Source organism: Hoplias malabaricus, unplaced genomic scaffold (genome assembly GCF_029633855.1).
Source record: "Hoplias malabaricus isolate fHopMal1 unplaced genomic scaffold, fHopMal1.hap1 scaffold_39, whole genome shotgun sequence".
NCBI lineage: Eukaryota > Metazoa > Chordata > Actinopteri > Characiformes > Erythrinidae > Hoplias > Hoplias malabaricus.
Genome location: NW_027101135.1, coordinates 289,026 through 315,300, shown reverse-complemented (window position 1 = coordinate 315,300; position 26,275 = coordinate 289,026).

Here is a 26,275-nt window from a genome sequence, read left to right as displayed (position 1 = left end):
TCAGCTTTGGGATGTGGTAGGGCAAAATTTACCACACCACTGTCTTCGTCAGGACCTCTCTGACACACGGTGTGGGTTTGAAGAAGAGCTGAGGAGGTCACATATTTCACCCAAAAAACACACTAAGGTGTACCCCTTTGTGTTTTTTAGACTCAATTTTTGACCGTCTCAGATTTCTTCCAAACTCACGGTGTTGATTAGGCAGGTCCTGACTTACACAAAGGTGTGATTATTTTCAGCCTATCTCATCCCAAAGCTGAGATATGAAGACAAACTTAACTGGGAATTTCTCTCAATAGGTTTATTGGTGTTGAATATATTGGAATTAAATTTATGAGCTTTTTATACGTCCAATAAAGCAAAATACACATGCAATGTAGGATATATTGGACTGACTAGGCTTTTCTGATCGCACCCACCTACTCTTGTGTTTACCTAGCTTCACTGGAAGTAGGAATCCCATCATGAAATTTACAGTTATACATTTCATGCAGCAAAACATGTCCCTATATCTCAGCTTTGGGATGTGGTAGGGCAACAATTACCACACCACTGTCTTTGTCAGGACCTCCCTTACACACGGTGTGGGTTTGAAGAAGATCTGAGGAGGTCACATATTTCACCCAAAAAACACTAAGGGGTACCCCTTTGTGTTTTTTAGACTCAATTTTTGACCGTCTCAGATTTCTTCCAAACTCACGGTGTTGATTAGGCAGGTCCTGACTTACACAAAGGTGTGATTATTTTCAGCCTATCTCATCCCAAAGCTGAGATATGAGGATGAACTTAACTGGGAATTTCTCTCAATAGGTTTATTGGTGTTGAATATATTGGAATTAAATTTATGAGCTTTTTATACGTCCAATAAAGCAAAATACAGATGCAATGTAGGATATATTGGACTGACTAGGCTTTTCTGATCGCACCCTTCTACTCATGTGTTTACCTAGCTTCACTGGAAGTAGGAATCCCATCATGAAATTTACAGTTATACATTTTATGCAGCACAACATGTCCCTATATCTTAGCTTTGGTATGTGGTAAGGCAACAATTACCACACCACTGTCTTTGTCAGGACCTCTCTGACACACGGTGTGGGTTTGAAGAAGATCTGAGGAGGTCACATATTTCACCCAAAAAAACACTAAGGGGTACCCCTTTGTGTTTTTTTAGACTCAATTTTTGACCGTCTCAGATTTCTTCCAAACTCACGGTGTTGATTAGGCAGGTCCTGACTTACACAAAGGTGTGATTATTTTCAGCCTATCTCATCCCAAAGCTGAGATATGAGGACAAACTTAACTGGGATTTTCTCTCAATAGGTTTATTGGTGTTGAATATATTGGAATTACATTTATGAGCTTTTTATACGTCCAATAAAGCAAAATACAGATGCAATGTAGGATATATTGGACTGACTAGGCTTTTCTGATCGCACCCTTCTACTCATGTGTTTACCTAGCTTCACTGGAAGTAGGAATCCCATCATGAAATTTACAGTTATACATTTTATGCAGCAAAACATGTCCATTTATCTCAGCTTTGGGATGTGGTAGGGCAAAAATTACCACACCACTGTCTTCGTCAGGACCTCTCTGACACACGGTGTGGGTTTGAAGAAGATCTGAGGAGGTCACATATTTCACCCAAAAAACACTAAGGGGTACCCCTTTGTGTTTTTTAGACTCAATTTTTGACCGTCTCAGATTTCTTCCAAACTCACGGTGTTGATTAGGCAGGTCCTGACTTACACAAAGGTGTGATTATTTTCAGCCTATCTCATCCCAAAGCTGAGATATGAGGACGAACTTAACTGGGAATTTCTCTCAATAGGTTTATTGGTGTTGAATATATTGGAATTAAATTTATGAGCTTTTTATACGTCCAATAAAGCAAAATACAGATGCAATGTAGGATATATTGGACTGACTAGGCTTTTCTGATCGCACCCTTCTACTCATGTGTTTACCTAGCTTCACTGGAAGTAGGAATCCCATCATGAAATTTACAGTTATACATTTTATGCAGCACAACATGTCCCTATATCTTAGCTTTGGGATGTGGTAAGGCAACAATTACCACACCACTGTCTTTGTCAGGACTTCTCTGACACACGGTGTGGGTTTGAAGAAGATCTGAGGAGGTCACATATTTCACCCAAAAAAACACTAAGGGGTACCCCTTTGTGTTTTTTTAGACTCAATTTTTGACCGTCTCAGATTTCTTCCAAACTCACGGTGTTGATTAGGCAGGTCCTGACTTACACAAAGGTGTGATTATTTTCAGCCTATCTCATCCCAAAGCTGAGATATGAGGACGAACTTAACTGGGAATTTCTCTCAATAGGTTTATTGGTGTTGAATATATTGGAATTAAATTTATGAGCTTTTTATACGTCCAATAAAGCAAAATACAGATGCAATGTACGATATATTGGACTGACTAGGCTTTTCTGATCGCACCCTTCTACTCATGTGTTTACCTAGCTTCACTGGAAGTAGGAATCCCATCATGAAATTTACAGTTATACATTTTATGCAGCACAACATGTCCCTATATCTTAGCTTTGGGATGTGGTAAGGCAACAATTACCACACCACTGTCTTTGTCAGGACCTCTCTGACACACGGTGTGGGTTTGAAGAAGATCTGAGGAGGTCACATATTTCACCCAAAAAAACACTAAGGGGTACCCCTTTGTGTTTTTTTAGACTCAATTTTTGACCATCTCAGATTTCTTCCAAACTCACGGTGTTGATTAGGCAGGTCCTGACTTACACAAAGGTGTGATTATGTTCAGCCTATCTCATCCCAAAGCTGAAATATGAGGACAAACTTAACTGGGAATTCCTCTCAATAGGTTTATTGGTGTTGAATATATTGGAATTAAATTTATGAGCTTTTTATACGTCCAATAAAGCAAAATACACATGCAATGTAGGATATATTGGACTGACTAGGCTTTTCTGATCGCACCCACCTACTCTTGTGTTTACCTAGCTTCACTGGAAGTAGGAATCCCATCATGAAATTTACAGTTATACATTTCATGCAGCAAAACATGTCCCTATATCTCAGCTTTGGGATGTGGTAGGGCAACAATTACCACACCACTGTCTTTGTCAGGACCTCCCTTACACACGGTGTGGGTTTGAAGAAGATCTGAGGAGGTCACATATTTCACCCAAAAAACACTAAGGGGTACCCCTTTGTGTTTTTTAGACTCAATTTTTGACCGTCTCAGATTTCCTCCAAACTCACGATGTTGATTAGGCAGGTCCTGACTTACACAAAGGTGTGATTATGTTCAGCCTATCTCATCCCAAAGCTGAAATATGAGGACAAACTTAACTGGGATTTCCTCTCAATAGGTTTATTGGTGTTGAATATATTGGAATTAAATTTATGAGCTTTTTATACATCCAATAAAGCAAAATACAGATGCAATGTAGGATATATTGGACTGACTAGGCTTTTCTGATTGCAACCTTCTACTCTTGTGTTTACCTAGCTTCACTGGAAGTAGGAATCCCATCATGAAATTTACAGTTATACATTTTATGCAGCAAAACATGTCCATTTATCTCAGCTTTGGGATGTGGTAGGGCAAAAATTACCACACCACTGTCTTCGTCAGGACCTCTCTGACACACGGTGTGGGTTTGAAGAAGAGCTGAGGAGGTCACATATTTCACGCAAAAAAACACTAAGGGGTACCCCTTTGTGTTTTTTAGACTCAACTTTTGACCGTCTCAGATTTCTTCCAAACTCACGGTGTTGATTAGGCAGGTCCTGACTTACACAAAGGTGTGATTATTTTCAGCCTATCTCATCCCAAAGCTGAGATATGAGGACAAACTTAACTGGGAATTTCTCTCAATAGGTTTATTGGTGTTGAATATATTGGAATTAAATTTATGAGCTTTTTATACGTCCAATAAAGCAAAATACACATGCAATGTAGGATATATTGGACTGACTAGGCTTTTCTGATCGCACCCACCTACTCTTGTGTTTACCTAGCTTCACTGGAAGTAGGAATCCCATCATGAAATTTACAGTTATACATTTCATGCAGCAAAACATGTCCCTATATCTCAGCTTTGGGATGTGGTAGGGCAAAATTTACCACGCCACTGTCTTCGTCAGGACCTCTCTGACACACGGTGTGGGTTTGAAGAAGAGCTGAGGAGGTCACATATTTCACCCAAAAAACACACTAAGGTGTACCCCTTTGTGTTTTTTAGACTAAATTTTTGACCATCTCAGATTTCTTCCAAACTCACGGTGTTGATTAGGCAGGTCCTGACTTACACAAAGGTGTGATTATTTTCAGCCTATCTCATCCCAAAGCTGAGATATGAGCACAAACTTAACTGGGAATTTCTCTCAATAGGTTTATTGGTGATGAATAAATTGGAATTAAATTTATGAGCTTTTTATACGTCCAATAAAGCAAAATACAGATGCAATGTAGGATATATTGGACTGACTAGGCTTTTCTGATCGCACCCTTCTACTCATGTGTTTACCTAGCTTCACTGGAAGTAGGAATCCCATCATGAAATTTACAGTTATACATTTTATGCAGCACAACATGTCCCTATATCTTAGCTTTGGGATGTGGTAAGGCAACAATTACCACACCACTGTCTTTGTCTGGACCTCTCTGACACACGGTGTGGGTTTGAAGAAGATCTGAGGAGGTCACATATTTCACCCAAAAAAACACTAAGGGTTTGTGTTTTTTTAGACTCAATTTTTGACCGTCTCAGATTTCTTCCAAACTCACGGTGTTGATTAGGCAGGTCCTGACTTACACAAAGGTGTGATTATTTTCAGCCTATCTCATCCCAAAGCTGAGATATGAGGACAAACTTAACTGGGATTTTCTCTCAATAGGTTTATTGGTGTTGAATATATTGGAATTAAATTTATGAGCTTTTTATACGTCCAATAAAGCAAAATACAGATGCAATGTAGGATATATTGGACTGACTAGGCTTTTCTGATCGCACCCTTCTACTCATGTGTTTACCTAGCTTCACTGGAAGTAGGAATCCCATCATGAAATTTACAGTTATACATTTCATGCAGCAAAACATGTCCATTTATCTCAGCTTTGGGATGTGGTAGGGCAAAAATTACCACACCACTGTCTTCGTCAGGACCTCTCTGACACACGGTGTGGGTTTGAAGAAGAGCTGAGGAGGTCACATATTTCACCCAAAAAACACTAAGGGGTACCCCTTTGTGTTTTTTAGACTCAATTTTTGACCGTCTCAGATTTCTTCCAAACTCACGGTGTTGATTAGGCAGGTCCTGACTTACACAAAGGTGTGATTATTTTCAGCCTATCTCATCCCAAAGCTGAGATATGAGGACAAACTTAACTGGGAATTCCTCTCAATAGGTTTATTGGTGTTGAATATATTGGAATTAAATTTATGAGCTTTTTATACGTCCAATAAAGCAAAATACAGATGCAATGTAGGATATATTGGACTGACTAGGCTTTTCTGATCGCACCCACCTACTCTTGTGTTTACCTAGCTTCACTGGAAGTAGGAATCCCATCATGAAATTTACAGTTATACATTTCATGCAGCAAAACATGTCCCTATATCTCAGCTTTGGGATGTGGTAGGGCAACAATTACCACACCACTGTCTTTGTCAGGACCTCCCTTACACACGGTGTGGGTTTGAAGAAGATCTGAGGAGGTCACATATTTCACCCAAAAAACACTAAGGGGTACCCCTTTGTGTTTTTTAGACTCAATTTTTGACCGTCTCAGATTTCCTCCAAACTCACGATGTTGATTAGGCAGGTCCTGACTTACACAAAGGTGTGATTATGTTCAGCCTATCTCATCCCAAAGCTGAAATATGAGGACAAACTTAACTGGGATTTCCTCTCAATAGGTTTATTGGTGTTGAATATATTGGAATTAAATTTATGAGCTTTTTATACATCCAATAAAGCAAAATACAGATGCAATGTAGGATATATTGGACTGACTAGGCTTTTCTGATTGCAACCTTCTACTCTTGTGTTTACCTAGCTTCACTGGAAGTAGGAATCCCATCATGAAATTTACAGTTATACATTTTATGCAGCAAAACATGTCCATTTATCTCAGCTTTGGGATGTGGTAGGGCAAAAATTACCACACCACTGTCTTCGTCAGGACCTCTCTGACACACGGTGTGGGTTTGAAGAAGAGCTGAGGAGGTCACATATTTCACGCAAAAAAACACTAAGGGGTACCCCTTTGTGTTTTTTAGACTCAACTTTTGACCGTCTCAGATTTCTTCCAAACTCACGGTGTTGATTAGGCAGGTCCTGACTTACACAAAGGTGTGATTATTTTCAGCCTATCTCATCCCAAAGCTGAGATATGAGGACAAACTTAACTGGGAATTTCTCTCAATAGGTTTATTGGTGTTGAATATATTGGAATTAAATTTATGAGCTTTTTATACGTCCAATAAAGCAAAATACACATGCAATGTAGGATATATTGGACTGACTAGGCTTTTCTGATCGCACCCACCTACTCTTGTGTTTACCTAGCTTCACTGGAAGTAGGAATCCCATCATGAAATTTACAGTTATACATTTCATGCAGCAAAACATGTCCCTATATCTCAGCTTTGGGATGTGGTAGGGCAAAATTTACCACGCCACTGTCTTCGTCAGGACCTCTCTGACACACGGTGTGGGTTTGAAGAAGAGCTGAGGAGGTCACATATTTCACCCAAAAAACACACTAAGGTGTACCCCTTTGTGTTTTTTAGACTAAATTTTTGACCATCTCAGATTTCTTCCAAACTCACGGTGTTGATTAGGCAGGTCCTGACTTACACAAAGGTGTGATTATTTTCAGCCTATCTCATCCCAAAGCTGAGATATGAGCACAAACTTAACTGGGAATTTCTCTCAATAGGTTTATTGGTGATGAATAAATTGGAATTAAATTTATGAGCTTTTTATACGTCCAATAAAGCAAAATACAGATGCAATGTAGGATATATTGGACTGACTAGGCTTTTCTGATCGCACCCTTCTACTCATGTGTTTACCTAGCTTCACTGGAAGTAGGAATCCCATCATGAAATTTACAGTTATACATTTTATGCAGCACAACATGTCCCTATATCTTAGCTTTGGGATGTGGTAAGGCAACAATTACCACACCACTGTCTTTGTCTGGACCTCTCTGACACACGGTGTGGGTTTGAAGAAGATCTGAGGAGGTCACATATTTCACCCAAAAAAACACTAAGGGTTTGTGTTTTTTTAGACTCAATTTTTGACCGTCTCAGATTTCTTCCAAACTCACGGTGTTGATTAGGCAGGTCCTGACTTACACAAAGGTGTGATTATTTTCAGCCTATCTCATCCCAAAGCTGAGATATGAGGACAAACTTAACTGGGATTTTCTCTCAATAGGTTTATTGGTGTTGAATATATTGGAATTAAATTTATGAGCTTTTTATACGTCCAATAAAGCAAAATACAGATGCAATGTAGGATATATTGGACTGACTAGGCTTTTCTGATCGCACCCTTCTACTCATGTGTTTACCTAGCTTCACTGGAAGTAGGAATCCCATCATGAAATTTACAGTTATACATTTCATGCAGCAAAACATGTCCCTATATCTCAGCTTTGGGATGTGGTAGGACAACAATTACCACACCACTGTCTTTGTCAGGACCTCCCTTACACACGGTGTGGGTTTGAAGAAGATCTGAGGAGGTCACATATTTCACCCAAAAAAACACTAAGGGGTACCCCTTTGTGTTTTTTAGACTCAATTTTTGACCGTCTCAGATTTCTTCCAAACTCACGGTGTTGATTAGGCAGGTCCTGACTTACACAAAGGTGTGATTATTTTCAGCCTATCTCATCCCAAAGCTGAGATATGAGGACGAACTTAACTGGGAATTTCTCTCAATAGGTTTATTGGTGTTGAATATATTGGAATTAAATTTATGAGCTTTTTATACGTCCAATAAAGCAAAATACAGATGCAATGTAGGATATATTGGACTGACTAGGCTTTTCTGATCGCACCCTTCTACTCATGTGTTTACCTAGCTTCACTGGAAGTAGGAATCCCATCATGAAATTTACAGTTATACATTTTATGCAGCACAACATGTCCCTATATCTTAGCTTTGGGATGTGGTAAGGCAACAATTACCACACCACTGTCTTTGTCTGGACCTCTCTGACACACGGTGTGGGTTTGAAGAAGATCTGAGGAGGTCACATATTTCACCCAAAAAAACACTAAGGGGTACCCCTTTGTGTTTTTTTAGACTCAATTTTTGACCGTCTCAGATTTCTTCCAAACTCACGGTGTTGATTAGGCAGGTCCTGACTTACACAAAGGTGTGATTATTTTCAGCCTATCTCATCCCAAAGCTGAGATATGAGGACAAACTTAACTGGGATTTTCTCTCAATAGGTTTATTGGTGTTGAATATATTGGAATTAAATTTATGAGCTTTTTATACGTCCAATAAAGCAAAATACAGATGCAATGTAGGATATATTGGACTGACTAGGCTTTTCTGATCGCACCCTTCTACTCATGTGTTTACCTAGCTTCACTGGAAGTAGGAATCCCATCATGAAATTTACAGTTATACATTTCATGCAGCAAAACATGTCCCTATATCTCAGCTTTGGGATGTGGTAGGACAACAATTACCACACCACTGTCTTTGTCAGGACCTCCCTTACACACGGTGTGGGTTTGAAGAAGATCTGAGGAGGTCACATATTTCACCCAAAAAACACTAAGGGGTACCCCTTTGTGTTTTTTAGACTCAATTTTTGACCGTCTCTGATTTCTTCCAAACTCACGGTGTTGATTAGGCAGGTCCTGACTTACACAAAGGTGTGATTATTTTCAGCCTATCTCATCCCAAAGCTGAGATATGAGGACAAACTTAACTGGGAATTTCTCTCAATAGGTTTATTGGTGTTGAATATATTGGAATTAAATTTATGAGCTTTTTATATGTCCAATAAAGCAAAATACAGATGCAATGTAGGATATATTGGACTGACTAGGCTTTTCTGATCGCACCCACCTACTCATGTGTTTACCTAGCTTCACTGGAAGTAGGAATCCCATCATGAAATTTACAGTTATACATTTTATGCAGCACAACATGTCCCTATATCTTAGCTTTGGGATGTGGTAAGGCAACAATTACCACACCACTGTCTTTGTCAGGACCTCCCTGACACACGGTGTGGGTTTGAAGAAGAGCTGAGGAGGTCATATATTTCACCCAAAAAACACACTAAGGGGTACCCCTTTGTGTTTTTTAGACTCAATTTTTGACCGTCTCAGATTTCTTCCAAACTCACGGTGTTGAGTAGGCAGGTCCTGACTTACACAAAGGTGTGATTATTTTCAGCCTATCTCATCCCAAAGCTGAGATATGAGGACAAACTTAACTGGGAATTTCTCTCAATAGTTTTATTGGTGTTGAATATATTGGAATTAAATTTATGAGCTTTTTATACGTCCAATAAAGCAAAATACAGATGCAATGTAGGATATATTGGACTGACTAGGCTTTTCTGATCGCACCCATCTACTCTTGTGTTTACCTAGCTTCACTGGAAGTAGGAATCCCATCATGAAATTTACAGTTATACATTTTATGCAGCAAAACATGTCCCTATATCTCAGCTTTGGGATGGGGTAGGGCAAAATTTACCACACCACTGTCTTTGTCAGGACCTCTCTGACACACGGTGTGGGTTTGAAGAAGATCTGAGGAGGTCACATATTTCACCCAAAAAACACTAAGGGGTACCCCTTTGTGTTTTTTTAGACTCAATTTTTGACTGTCTCAGATTTCTTCCAAACTCACGGTGTTGATTAGGCAGGTCCTGACTTACACAAAGGTGTGATTATTTTCAGCCTATCTCATCCCAAAGCTGAGATATGAAGACAAACTTAACTGGGAATTTCTCTCAATAGGTTTATTGGTGTTGAATATATTGGAATTAAATTTATGAGCTTTTTATACGTCCAATAAAGCAAAATACAGATGCAATGTAGGATATATTGGACTGACTAGGCTTTTCTGATCGCACCCTTCTACTCTTGTGTTTACCTAGCTTCACTGGAAGTAGGAATCCCATCATGAAATTTACAGTTATACATTTTATGCAGCAAAACATGTCCCTATATCTCAGCTTTGGGATGTGGTAGGGCAACAATTACCACACCACTGTCTTTGTCAGGACCTCCCTTACACACGGTGTGGGTTTGAAGAAGATCTGAGGAGGTCACATATTTCACCCAAAAACACTAAGGGGTACCCCTTTGTGTTTTTTTAGACTAAATTTTTGACCGTCTCAGATTTCCTCCAAACTCACGATGTTGATTAGGCAGGTCCTGACTTACACAAAGGTGTGATTATGTTCAGCCTATCTCATCCCAAAGCTGAAATATGAGGACAAACTTAACTGGGATTTCCTCTCAATAGGTTTATTGGTGTTGAATATATTGGAATTAAATTTATGAGCTTTTTATACATCCAATAAAGCAAAATACAGATGCAATGTAGGATATATTGGACTGACTAGGCTTTTCTGATTGCACCCTTCTACTCTTGTGTTTACCTAGCTTCACTGGAAGTAGGAATCCCATCATGAAATTTACAGTTATACATTTTATGCAGCAAAACATGTCCATTTATCTCAGCTTTGGGATGTGGTAGGGCAACAATTACCACACCACTGTCTTCGTCAGGACCTCTCTGACACACGGTGTGGGTTTGAAGAAGAGCTGAGGAGGTCACATATTTCACGCAAAAAAACACTAAGGGGTACCCCTTTGTGTTTTTTAGACTCAATTTTTGACCGTCTCAGATTTCTTCCAAACTCACGGTGTTGATTAGGCAGGTCCTGACTTACACAAAGGTGTGATTATTTTCAGCCTATCTCATCCCAAAGCTGAGATATGAGGACAAACTTAACTGGGAATTTCTCTCAATAGTTTTATTGGTGTTGAATATATTGGAATTAAATTTATGAGCTTTTTATACGTCCAATAAAGCAAAATACAGATGCAATGTAGGATATATTGGACTGACTAGGCTTTTCTGATCGCACCCATCTACTCTTGTGTTTACCTAGCTTCACTGGAAGTAGGAATCCCATCATGAAATTTACAGTTATACATTTTATGCAGCAAAACATGTCCCTATATCTCAGCTTTGGGATGGGGTAGGGCAAAATTTACCACACCACTGTCTTTGTCAGGACCTCTCTGACACACGGTGTGGGTTTGAAGAAGATCTGAGGAGGTCACATATTTCACCCAAAAAACACTAAGGGGTACCCCTTTGTGTTTTTTTAGACTCAATTTTTGACTGTCTCAGATTTCTTCCAAACTCACGGTGTTGATTAGGCAGGTCCTGACTTACACAAAGGTGTGATTATTTTCAGCCTATCTCATCCCAAAGCTGAGATATGAAGACAAACTTAACTGGGAATTTCTCTCAATAGGTTTTATTGGTGTTGAATATATTGGAATTAAATTTATGAGCTTTTTATACGTCCAATAAAGCAAAATACAGATGCAATGTAGGATATATTGGACTGACTAGGCTTTTCTGATCGCACCCTTCTACTCTTGTGTTTACCTAGCTTCACTGGAAGTAGGAATCCCATCATGAAATTTACAGTTATACATTTTATGCAGCAAAACATGTCCCTATATCTCAGCTTTGGGATGTGGTAGGGCAACAATTACCACACCACTGTCTTTGTCAGGACCTCCCTTACACACGGTGTGGGTTTGAAGAAGATCTGAGGAGGTCACATATTTCACCCAAAAACACTAAGGGGTACCCCTTTGTGTTTTTTTAGACTAAATTTTTGACCGTCTCAGATTTCCTCCAAACTCACGATGTTGATTAGGCAGGTCCTGACTTACACAAAGGTGTGATTATGTTCAGCCTATCTCATCCCAAAGCTGAAATATGAGGACAAACTTAACTGGGATTTCCTCTCAATAGGTTTATTGGTGTTGAATATATTGGAATTAAATTTATGAGCTTTTTATACATCCAATAAAGCAAAATACAGATGCAATGTAGGATATATTGGACTGACTAGGCTTTTCTGATTGCACCCTTCTACTCTTGTGTTTACCTAGCTTCACTGGAAGTAGGAATCCCATCATGAAATTTACAGTTATACATTTTATGCAGCAAAACATGTCCATTTATCTCAGCTTTGGGATGTGGTAGGGCAACAATTACCACACCACTGTCTTCGTCAGGACCTCTCTGACACACGGTGTGGGTTTGAAGAAGATCTGAGGAGGTCACATATTTCACCCAAAAAAACACTAAGGGGTACCCCTTTGTGTTTTTTAGACTCAATTTTTGACCGTCTCAGATTTCTTCCAAACTCACGGTGTTGATTAGGCAGGTCCTGACTTACACAAAGGTGTGATTATTTTCAGCCTATCTCATCCCAAAGCTGAGATATGAGGACAAACTTAACTGGGAATTTCTCTCAATAGTTTTATTGGTGTTGAATATATTGGAATTAAATTTATGAGCTTTTTATACGTCCAATAAAGCAAAATACAGATGCAATGTAGGATATATTGGACTGACTAGGCTTTTCTGATCGCACCCATCTACTCTTGTGTTTACCTAGCTTCACTGGAAGTAGGAATCCCATCATGAAATTTACAGTTATACATTTTATGCAGCAAAACATGTCCCTATATCTCAGCTTTGGGATGGGGTAGGGCAAAATTTACCACACCACTGTCTTTGTCAGGACCTCTCTGACACACGGTGTGGGTTTGAAGAAGAGCTGAGGAGGTCACATATTTCACCCAAAAAACACACTAAGGTGTACCCCTTTGTGTTTTTTAGACTAAATTTTTGACCGTCTCAGATTTCTTCCAAACTCACGGTGTTGATTAGGCAGGTCCTGACTTACACAAAGGTGTGATTATTTTCAGCCTATCTCATCCCAAAGCTGAGATATGAGGACAAACTTAACTGGGAATTTCTCTCAATAGGTTTATTGGTGTTGAATATATTGGAATTAAATTTATGAGCTTTTTATACGTCCAATAAAGCAAAATACAGATGCAATGTAGGATATATTGGACTGACTAGGCTTTTCTGATCGCACCCTTCTACTCTTGTGTTTACCTAGCTTCACTGGAAGTAGGAATCCCATCATGAAATTTACAGTTATACATTTTATGCAGCAAAACATGTCCCTATATCTCAGCTTTGGGATGTGGTAGGGCAACAATTACCACACCACTGTCTTTGTCAGGACCTCCCTTACACACGGTGTGGGTTTGAAGAAGATCTGAGGAGGTCACATATTTCACCCAAAAAAACACTAAGGGGTACCCCTTTGTGTTTTTTAGACTCAATTTTTGACCGTCCCAGATTTCTTCCAAACTCACGGTGTTGATTAGGCAGGTCCTGACTTACACAAAGGTGTGATTATTTTCAGCCTATCTCATCCCAAAGCTGAGATATGAGGACGAACTTAACTGGGAATTTCTCTCAATAGGTTTATTGGTGTTGAATATATTGGAATTAAATTTATGAGCTTTTTATACGTCCAATAAAGCAAAATACAGATGCAATGTAGGATATATTGGACTGACTAGGCTTTTCTGATCGCACCCTTCTACTCATGTGTTTACCTAGCTTCACTGGAAGTAGGAATCCCATCATGAAATTTACAGTTATACATTTTATGCAGCACAACATGTCCCTATATCTTAGCTTTGGGATGTGGTAAGGCAACAATTACCACACCACTGTCTTTGTCAGGACCTCTCTGACACACGGTGTGGGTTTGAAGAAGAGCTGAGGAGGTCACATATTTCACCCAAAAAAACACTAAGGGGTACCCCTTTGTGTTTTTTTAGACTCAATTTTTGACCGTCTCAGATTTCTTCCAAACTCACGGTGTTGATTAGGCAGGTCCTGACTTACACAAAGGTGTGATTATTTTCAGCCTATCTCATCCCAAAGCTGAGATATGAGGACAAACTTAACTGGGATTTTCTCTCAATAGGTTTATTGGTGTTGAATATATTGGAATTAAATTTATGAGCTTTTTATACGTCCAATAAAGCAAAATACAGATGCAATGTAGGATATATTGGACTGACTAGGCTTTTCTGATCGCACCCTTCTACTCATGTGTTTACCTAGCTTCACTGGAAGTAGGAATCCCATCATGAAATTTACAGTTATACATTTTATGCAGCACAACATGTCCCTATGTCTCAGCTTTGGGATGTGATAGGGCAACAATTACCACAACACTGTCTTTGTCAGGACCTCTCTGACACACGGTGTGGGTTTGAAGAAGATCTGAGGAGGTCACATATTTCACCCAAAAAAACACTAAGGGGTACCCCTTTGTGTTTTTTTAGACTCAATTTTTGACTGTCTCAGATTTCTTCCAAACTCACGGTGTTGATTAGGCAGGTCCTGACTTACACAAAGGTGTGATTATTTTCAGCCTATCTCATCCCAAAGCTGAGATATGAGGACAAACTTAACTGGGATTTTCTCTCAATAGGTTTATTGGTGTTGAATATATTGGAATTAAATTTATGAGCTTTTTATACGTCCAATAAAGCAAAATACAGATGCAATGTAGGATATATTGGACTGACTAGGCTTTTCTGATCGCACCCTTCTACTCATGTGTTTACCTAGCTTCACTGGAAGTAGGAATCCCATCATGAAATTTACAGTTATACATTTTATGCAGCACAACATGTCCCTATGTCTCAGCTTTGGGATGTGATAGGGCAACAATTACCACAACACTGTCTTTGTCAGGACCTCTCTGACACACGGTGTGGGTTTGAAGAAGATCTGAGGAGGTCACATATTTCACCCAAAAAAACACTAAGGGGTACCCCTTTGTGTTTTTTTAGACTAAATTTTTGACCGTCTCAGATTTCCTCCAAACTCACGATGTTGATTAGGCAGGTCCTGACTTACACAAAGGTGTGATTATGTTCAGCCTATCTCATCCCAAAGCTGAAATATGAGGACAAACTTAACTGGGATTTTCTCTCAATAGGTTTATTGGTGTTGAATATATTGGAATTAAATTTATGAGCTTTTTATACATCCAATAAAGCAAAATACAGATGCAATGTAGGATATATTGGACTGACTAGGCTTTTCTGATCGCACCCTTCTACTCATGTGTTTACCTAGCTTCACTGGAAGTAGGAATCCCATCATGAAATTTACAGTTATACATTTCATGCAGCAAAACATGTCCCTATATCTCAGCTTTGGGATGTGGTAGGGCAAAATTTACCACGCCACTGTCTTCGTCAGGACCTCTCTGACACACGGTGTGGGTTTGAAGAAGAGCTGAGGAGGTCACATATTTCACCCAAAAAACACACTAAGGTGTACCCCTTTGTGTTTTTTAGACTAAATTTTTGACCGTCTCAGATTTCTTCCAAACTCACGGTGTTGATTAGGCAGGTCCTGACTTACACAAAGGTGTGATTATTTTCAGCCTATCTCATCCCAAAGCTGAGATATGAGGACAAACTTAACTGGGAATTTCTCTCAATAGGTTTATTGGTGTTGAATATATTGGAATTAAATTTATGAGCTTTTTATACGTCCAATAAAGCAAAATACAGATGCAATGTAGGATATATTGGACTGACTAGGCTTTTCTGATCGCACCCTTCTACTCTTGTGTTTACCTAGCTTCACTGGAAGTAGGAATCCCATCATGAAATTTACAGTTATACATTTTATGCAGCAAAACATGTCCCTATATCTCAGCTTTGGGATGTGGTAGGGCAACAATTACCACACCACTGTCTTTGTCAGGACCTCCCTTACACACGGTGTGGCTTTGAAGAAGATCTGAGGAGGTCACATATTTCACCCAAAAAACACTAAGGGGTACCCCTTTGTGTTTTTTAGACTCAATTTTTGACCGTCTCAGATTTCTTCCAAACTCACGGTGTTGATTAGGCAGGTCCTGACTTACACAAAGGTGTGATTATTTTCAGCCTATCTCATCCCAAAGCTGAGATATGAGGACAAACTTAACTGGGATTTTCTCTCAATAGGTTTATTGGTGTTGAATATATTGGAATTAAATTTATGAGCTTTTTATACGTCCAATAAAGCAAAATACAGATGCAATGTAGGATATATTGGACTGACTAGGCTTTTCTGATCGCACCCTTCTACTCATGTGTTTACCTAGCTTCACTGGAAGTAGGAATCCCATCATGAAATTTACAGTTATACATTTTATGCAGCACAACATGTCCCTATGTCTCAGCTTTGGGATGTGATAGGGCAACAATTACCACAACACTGTCTTTGTCAGGACCTCTCTGACACACGGTGTGGGTTTGAAGAAGATCTGAGGAGGTCACATATTTCACCCAAAAAAACACTAAGGGGTACCCCTTTGTGTTTTTTTAGACTCAATTTTTGACTGTCTCAGATTTCTTCCAAACTCACGGTGTTGATTAGGCAGGTCCTGACTTACACAAAGGTGTGATTATTTTCAGCCTATCTCATCCCAAAGCTGAGATATGAGGACAAACTTAACTGGGATTTTCTCTCAATAGGTTTATTGGTGTTGAATATATTGGAATTAAATTTATGAGCTTTTTATACGTCCAATAAAGCAAAATACAGATGCAATGTAGGATATATTGGACTGACTAGGCTTTTCTGATCGCACCCTTCTACTCATGTGTTTACCTAGCTTCACTGGAAGTAGGAATCCCATCATGAAATTTACAGTTATACATTTTATGCAGCACAACATGTCCCTATGTCTCAGCTTTGGGATGTGATAGGGCAACAATTACCACAACACTGTCTTTGTCAGGACCTCTCTGACACACGGTGTGGGTTTGAAGAAGATCTGAGGAGGTCACATATTTCACCCAAAAAAACACTAAGGGGTACCCCTTTGTGTTTTTTTAGACTAAATTTTTGACCGTCTCAGATTTCCTCCAAACTCACGATGTTGATTAGGCAGGTCCTGACTTACACAAAGGTGTGATTATGTTCAGCCTATCTCATCCCAAAGCTGAAATATGAGGACAAACTTAACTGGGATTTTCTCTCAATAGGTTTATTGGTGTTGAATATATTGGAATTAAATTTATGAGCTTTTTATACATCCAATAAAGCAAAATACAGATGCAATGTAGGATATATTGGACTGACTAGGCTTTTCTGATCGCACCCTTCTACTCATGTGTTTACCTAGCTTCACTGGAAGTAGGAATCCCATCATGAAATTTACAGTTATACATTTTATGCAGCAAAACATGTCCATTTATCTCAGCTTTGGGATGTGGTAGGGCAAAAATTACCACACCACTGTCTTCGTCAGGACCTCTCTGACACACGGTGTGGGTTTGAAGAAGAGCTGAGGAGGTCACATATTTCACCCAAAAAAACACTAAGGGGTACCCCTTTGTGTTTTTTTAGACTCAATTTTTGACCGTCTCAGATTTCTTCCAAACTCACGGTGTTGATTAGGCAGGTCCTGACTTACACAAAGGTGTGATTATTTTCAGCCTATCTCATCCCAAAGCTGAGATATGAGGACAAACTTAACTGGGATTTTCTCTCAATAGGTTTATTGGTGTTGAATATATTGGAATTAAATTTATGAGCTTTTTATACGTCCAATAAAGCAAAATACAGATGCAATGTAGGATATATTGGACTGACTAGGCTTTTCTGATCGCACCCTTCTACTCATGTGTTTACCTAGCTTCACTGGAAGTAGGAATCCCATCATGAAATTTACAGTTATACATTTTATGCAGCACAACATGTCCCTATATCTCAGCTTTGGGATGTGATAGGGCAACAATTACCACAACACTGTCTTTGTCAGGACCTCTCTGACACACGGTGTGGGTTTGAAGAAGATCTGAGGAGGTCACATATTTCACCCAAAAAAACACTAAGGGGTACCCCTTTGTGTTTTTTTAGACTAAATTTTTGACCGTCTCAGATTTCCTCCAAACTCACGATGTTGATTAGGCAGGTCCTGACTTACACAAAGGTGTGATTATGTTCAGCCTATCTCATCCCAAAGCTGAAATATGAGGACAAACTTAACTGGGAATTTCTCTCAATAGGTTTATTGGTGTTGAATATATTGGAATTAAATTTATGAGCTTTTTATACGTCCAATAAAGCAAAATACAGATGCAATGTAGGATATATTGGACTGACTAGGCTTTTCTGATCGCACCCACCTACTCTTGTGTTTACCTAGCTTCACTGGAAGTAGGAATCCCATCATGAAATTTACAGTTATACATTTCATGCAGCAAAACATGTCCCTATATCTCAGCTTTGGGATGTGGTAGGGCAAAATTTACCACGCCACTGTCTTCGTCAGGACCTCTCTGACACACGGTGTGGGTTTGAAGAAGAGCTGAGGAGGTCACATATTTCACCCAAAAAACACACTAAGGTGTACCCCTTTGTGTTTTTTAGACTAAATTTTTGACCGTCTCAGATTTCTTCCAAACTCACGGTGTTGATTAGGCAGGTCCTGACTTACACAAAGGTGTGATTATTTTCAGCCTATCTCATCCCAAAGCTGAGATATGAGGACAAACTTAACTGGGAATTTCTCTCAATAGGTTTATTGGTGTTGAATATATTGGAATTAAATTTATGAGCTTTTTATACGTCCAATAAAGCAAAATACAGATGCAATGTAGGATATATTGGACTGACTAGGCTTTTCTGATCGCACCCTTCTACTCTTGTGTTTACCTAGCTTCACTGGAAGTAGGAATCCCATCATGAAATTTACAGTTATACATTTTATGCAGCAAAACATGTCCCTATATCTCAGCTTTGGGATGTGGTAGGGCAACAATTACCACACCACTGTCTTTGTCAGGACCTCCCTTACACACGGTGTGGCTTTGAAGAAGATCTGAGGAGGTCACATATTTCACCCAAAAAACACTAAGGGGTACCCCTTTGTGTTTTTTAGACTCAATTTTTGACCGTCTCAGATTTCTTCCAAACTCACGGTGTTGATTAGGCAGGTCCTGACTTACACAAAGGTGTGATTATTTTCAGCCTATCTCATCCTAAAGCTGAGATATGAGGACGAACTTAACTGGGAATTTCTCTCAATAGGTTTATTGGTGTTGAATATATTGGAATTAAATTTATGAGCTTTTTATACGTCCAATAAAGCAAAATACAGATGCAATGTAGGATATATTGGACTGACTAGGCTTTTCTGATCGCACCCTTCTACTCATGTGTTTACCTAGCTTCACTGGAAGTAGGAATCCCATCATGAAATTTACAGTTATACATTTTATGCAGCACAACATGTCCCTATATCTTAGCTTTGGGATGTGGTAAGGCAACAATTACCACACCACTGTCTTTGTCAGGACCTCTCTGACACATGGTGTGGGTTTGAAGAAGATCTGAGGAGGTCACATATTTCACCCAAAAAAACACTAAGGGGTACCCCTTTGTGTTTTTTAGACTCAATTGTTGACCGTCTCAGATTTCTTCCAAACTCACGGTGTTGATTAGGCAGGTCCTGACTTACACAAAGGTGTGATTATGTTCAGCCTATCTCATCCCAAAGCTGAAATATGAGGACAAACTTAACTGGGATTTTCTCTCAATAGGTTTATTGGTGTTGAATATATTGGAATTAAATTTATGAGCTTTTTATACATCCAATAAAGCAAAATACAGATGCAATGTAGGATATATTGGACTGACTAGGCTTTTCTGATTGCACCCTTCTACTCATGTGTTTACCTAGCTTCACTGGAAGTAGGAATCCCATCATGAAATTTACAGTTATACATTTTATGCAGCAAAACATGTCCATTTATCTCAGCTTTGGGATGTGGTAGGGCAAAAATTACCACACCACTGTCTTCGTCAGGACCTCTCTGACACACGGTGTGGGTTTGAAGAAGAGCTGAGGAGGTCACATATTTCACCCAAAAAACACTAAGGGGTACCCCTTTGTGTTTTTTAGACTCACTTTTTGACCGTCTCAGATTTCTTCCAAACTCACGGTGTTGATTAGGCAGGTCCTGACTTACACAAAGGTGTGATTATTTTCAGCCTATCTCATCCCAAAGCTAAGATATGAGGACAAACTTAACTGGGAATTTCTCTCAATAGGTTTATTGGTGTTGAATATATTGGAATTAAATTTATGAGCTTTTTATACGTCCAATAAAGCAAAATACACATGCAATGTAGGATATATTGGACTGACTAGGCTTTTCTGATCGCACCCACCTACTCTTGTGTTTACCTAGCTTCACTGGAAGTAGGAATCCCATCATGAAATTTACAGTTATACATTTCATGCAGCAAAACATGTCCCTATATCTCAGCTTTGGGATGTGGTAGGGCAAAATTTACCACGCCACTGTCTTCGTCAGGACCTCTCTGACACACGGTGTGGGTTTGAAGAAGAGCTGAGGAGGTCACATATTTCACCCAAAAAACACACTAAGGTGTACCCCTTTGTGTTTTTTAGACTAAATTTTTGACCGTCTCAGATTTCTTCCAAACTCACGGTGTTGATTAGGCAGGTCCTGACTTACACAAAGGTGTGATTATTTTCAGCCTATCTCATCCCAAAGCTGAGATATGAGGACGAACTTAACTGGGAATTTCTCTCAATAGGTTTATTGGTGTTGAATATATTGGAATTAAATTTATGAGCTTTTTATACGTCCAATAAAGCAAAATACAGATGCAATGTAGGATATATTGGACTGACTAGGCTTTTCTGATCGCACCCTTCTACTCTTGTGTTTACCTAGCTTCACTGGAAGTAGGAATCCCATCATGAAATTTACAGTTATACATTTTATGCAGCAAAACATGTCCCTATATCTCAGCTTTGGGATGTGGTAGGGCAACAATTACCACACCACTGTCTTTGTCAGGACCTCCCTTACACACGGTGTGGCTTTGAAGAAGATCTGAGGAGGTCACATATTTCACCCAAAAAACACTAAGGGGTACCCCTTTGTGTTTTTTAGACTCAATTTTTGACCGTCTCAGATTTCTTCCAAACTCACGGTGTTGATTAGGCAGGTCCTGACTTACACAAAGGTGTGATTATTTTCAGCCTATCTCATCCCAAAGCTGAGATATGAGGACGAACTTAACTGGGAATTTCTCTCAATAGGTTTATTGGTGTTGAATATATTGGAATTAAATTTATGAGCTTTTTATACGTCCAATAAAGCAAAATACAGATGCAATGTAGGATATATTGGACTGACTAGGCTTTTCTGATCGCACCCTTCTACTCATGTGTTTACCTAGCTTCACTGGAAGTAGGAATCCCATCATGAAATTTACAGTTATACATTTTATGCAGCACAACATGTCCCTATATCTTAGCTTTGGGATGTGGTAAGGCAACAATTACCACACCACTGTCTTTGTCAGGACCTCTCTGACACACGGTGTGGGTTTGAAGAAGATCTGAGGAGGTCACATATTTCACCCAAAAAAACACTAAGGGGTACCCCTTTGTGTTTTTTAGACTCAATTTTTGACCGTCTCAGATTTCTTCCAAACTCACGGTGTTGATTAGGCAGGTCCTGACTTACACAAAGGTGTGATTATTTTCAGCCTATCTCATCCCAAAGCTGAGATATGAGGACAAACTTAACTGGGATTTTCTCTCAATAGGTTTATTGGTGTTGAATATATTGGAATTAAATTTATGAGCTTTTTATACGTCCAATAAAGCAAAATACAGATGCAATGTAGGATATATTGGACTGACTAGGCTTTTCTGATCGCACCCTTCTACTCTTGTGTTTACCTAGCTTCACTGGAAGTAGGAATCCCATCATGAAATTTACAGTTATACATTTTATGCAGCAAAACATGTCCCTATATCTCAGCTTTGGGATGTGGTAGGGCAACAATTACCACACCACTGTCTTTGTCAGGACCTCCCTTACACACGGTGTGGCTTTGAAGAAGATCTGAGGAGGTCACATATTTCACCCAAAAAACACTAAGGGGTACCCCTTTGTGTTTTTTAGACTCAATTTTTGACCGTCTCAGATTTCTTCCAAACTCACGGTGTTGATTAGGCAGGTCCTGACTTACACAAAGGTGTGATTATTTTCAGCCTATCTCATCCCAAAGCTAAGATATGAGGACAAACTTAACTGGGAATTTCTCTCAATAGGTTTATTGGTGTTGAATATATTGGAATTAAATTTATGAGCTTTTTATACGTCCAATAAAGCAAAATACACATGCAATGTAGGATATAATGGACTGACTAGGCTTTTCTGATTGCACCCTTCTACTCTTGTGTTTACCTAGCTTCACTGGAAGTAGGAATCCCATCATGAAATTTACAGTTATACATTTTATGCAGCAAAACATGTCCATTTATCTCAGCTTTGGGATGTGGTAGGGCAAAATTTACCACGCCACTGTCTTCGTCAGGACCTCTCTGACACACGGTGTGGGTTTGAAGAAGAGCTGAGGAGGTCACATATTTCACCCAAAAAAACACTAAGGGGTACCCCTTTGTGTTTTTTAGACTCAATTTTTGACCGTCTCAGATTTCTTCCAAACTCACGGTGTTGATTAGGCAGGTCCTGACTTACACAAAGGTGTGATTATTTTCAGCCTATCTCATCCCAAAGCTAAGATATGAGGACAAACTTAACTGGGATTTTCTCTCAATAGGTTTATTGGTGTTGAATATATTGGAATTAAATTTATGAGCTTTTTATACGTCCAATAAAGCAAAATACACATGCAATGTAGGATATATTGGACTGACTAGGCTTTTCTGATCGCACCCTTCTACTCATGTGTTTACCTAGCTTCACTGGAAGTAGGAATCCCATCATGAAATTTACAGTTATACATTTTATGCAGCACAACATGTCCCTATATCTCAGCTTTGGGATGTGATAGGGCAACAATTACCACAACACTGTCTTTGTCAGGACCTCTCTGACACACGGTGTGGGTTTGAAGAAGATCTGAGGAGGTCACATATTTCACCCAAAAAAACACTAAGGGGTACCCCTTTGTGTTTTTTTAGACTAAATTTTTGACCGTCTCAGATTTCCTCCAAACTCACGATGTTGATTAGGCAGGTCCTGACTTACACAAAGGTGTGATTATGTTCAGCCTATCTCATCCCAAAGCTGAAATATGAGGACAAACTTAACTGGGATTTTCTCTCAATAGGTTTATTGGTGTTGAATATATTGGAATTAAATTTATGAGCTTTTTATACATCCAATAAAGCAAAATACAGATGCAATGTAGGATATATTGGACTGACTAGGCTTTTCTGATTGCACCCTTCTACTCTTGTGTTTACCTAGCTTCACTGGAAGTAGGAATCCCATCATGAAATTTACAGTTATACATTTTATGCAGCAAAACATGTCCATTTATCTCAGCTTTGGGATGTGGTAGGGCAAAAATTACCACACCACTGTCTTCGTCAGGACCTCTCTGACACACGGTGTGGGTTTGAAGAAGAGCTGAGGAGGTCACATATTTCACCCAAAAAACACACTAAGGTGTACCCCTTTGTGTTTTTTAGACTAAATTTTTGACCGTCTCAGATTTCTTCCAAACTCACGGTGTTGATTAGGCAGGTCCTGACTTACACAAAGGTGTGATTATTTTCAGCCTATCTCATCCCAAAGCTGAGATATGAGGACGAACTTAACTGGGAATTTCTCTCAATAGGTTTATTGGTGTTGAATATATTGGAATTAAATTTATGAGCTTTTTATACGTCCAATAAAGCAAAATACAGATGCAATGTAGGATATATTGGACTGACTAGGCTTTTCTGATCGCACCCTTCTACTCTTGTGTTTACCTAGCTTCACTGGAAGTAGGAATCCCATCATGAAATTTACAGTTATACATTTTATGCAGCAAAACATGTCCCTATATCTCAGCTTTGGGATGTGGTAGGGCAACAATTACCACACCACTGTCTTTGTCAGGACCTCCCTTACACACGGTGTGGCTTTGAAGAAGATCTGAGGAGGTCACATATTTCACCCAAAAAACACTAAGGGGTACCCCTTTGTGTTTTTTAGACTCAATTTTTGACCGTCTCAGATTTCTTCCAAACTCACGGTGTTGATTAGGCAGGTCCTGACTTACACAAAGGTGTGATTATTTTCAGCCTATCTCATCCCAAAGCTGAGATATGAGGACGAACTTAACTGGGAATTTCTCTCAATAGGTTTATTGGTGTTGAATATATTGGAATTAAATTTATGAGCTTTTTATACGTCCAATAAAGCAAAATACAGATGCAATGTAGGATATATTGGACTGACTAGGCTTTTCTGATCGCACCCTTCTACTCATGTGTTTACCTAGCTTCACTGGAAGTAGGAATCCCATCATGAAATTTACAGTTATACATTTTATGCAGCACAACATGTCCCTATATCTTAGCTTTGGGATGTGGTAAGGCAACAATTACCACACCACTGTCTTTGTCAGGACTTCTCTGACACACGGTGTGGGTTTGAAGAAGATCTGAGGAGGTCACATATTTCACCCAAAAAAACACTAAGGGGTACCCCTTTGTGTTTTTTAGACTCAATTTTTGACCGTCTCAGATTTCTTCCAAACTCACGGTGTTGATTAGGCAGGTCCTGACTTACACAAAGGTGTGATTATTTTCAGCCTATCTCATCCCAAAGCTAAGATATGAGGACAAACTTAACTGGGAATTTCTCTCAATAGGTTTATTGGTGTTGAATATATTGGAATTAAATTTATGAGCTTTTTATACGTCCAATAAAGCAAAATACACATGCAATGTAGGATATAATGGACTGACTAGGCTTTTCTGATTGCACCCTTCTACTCTTGTGTTTACCTAGCTTCACTGGAAGTAGGAATCCCATCATGAAATTTACAGTTATACATTTTATGCAGCAAAACATGTCCATTTATCTCAGCTTTGGGATGTGGTAGGGCAAAATTTACCACGCCACTGTCTTCGTCAGGACCTCTCTGACACACGGTGTGGGTTTGAAGAAGAGCTGAGGAGGTCACATATTTCACCCAAAAAAACACTAAGGGGTACCCCTTTGTGTTTTTTAGACTCAATTTTTGACCGTCTCAGATTTCTTCCAAACTCACGGTGTTGATTAGGCAGGTCCTGACTTACACAAAGGTGTGATTATTTTCAGCCTATCTCATCCCAAAGCTAAGATATGAGGACAAACTTAACTGGGATTTTCTCTCAATAGGTTTATTGGTGTTGAATATATTGGAATTAAATTTATGAGCTTTTTATACGTCCAATAAAGCAAAATACACATGCAATGTAGGATATATTGGACTGACTAGGCTTTTCTGATCGCACCCTTCTACTCATGTGTTTACCTAGCTTCACTGGAAGTAGGAATCCCATCATGAAATTTACAGTTATACATTTTATGCAGCACAACATGTCCCTATATCTCAGCTTTGGGATGTGATAGGGCAACAATTACCACAACACTGTCTTTGTCAGGACCTCTCTGACACACGGTGTGGGTTTGAAGAAGATCTGAGGAGGTCACATATTTCACCCAAAAAAACACTAAGGGGTACCCCTTTGTGTTTTTTTAGACTAAATTTTTGACCGTCTCAGATTTCCTCCAAACTCACGATGTTGATTAGGCAGGTCCTGACTTACACAAAGGTGTGATTATGTTCAGCCTATCTCATCCCAAAGCTGAAATATGAGGACAAACTTAACTGGGATTTTCTCTCAATAGGTTTATTGGTGTTGAATATATTGGAATTAAATTTATGAGCTTTTTATACATCCAATAAAGCAAAATACAGATGCAATGTAGGATATATTGGACTGACTAGGCTTTTCTGATTGCACCCTTCTACTCTTGTGTTTACCTAGCTTCACTGGAAGTAGGAATCCCATCATGAAATTTACAGTTATACATTTTATGCAGCAAAACATGTCCCTATATCTCAGCTTTGGGATGTGGTAGGGCAACAATTACCACACCACTGTCTTTGTCAGGACCTCCCTTACACACGGTGTGGCTTTGAAGAAGATCTGAGGAGGTCACATATTTCACCCAAAAAACACTAAGGGGTACCCCTTTGTGTTTTTTAGACTCAATTTTTGACCGTC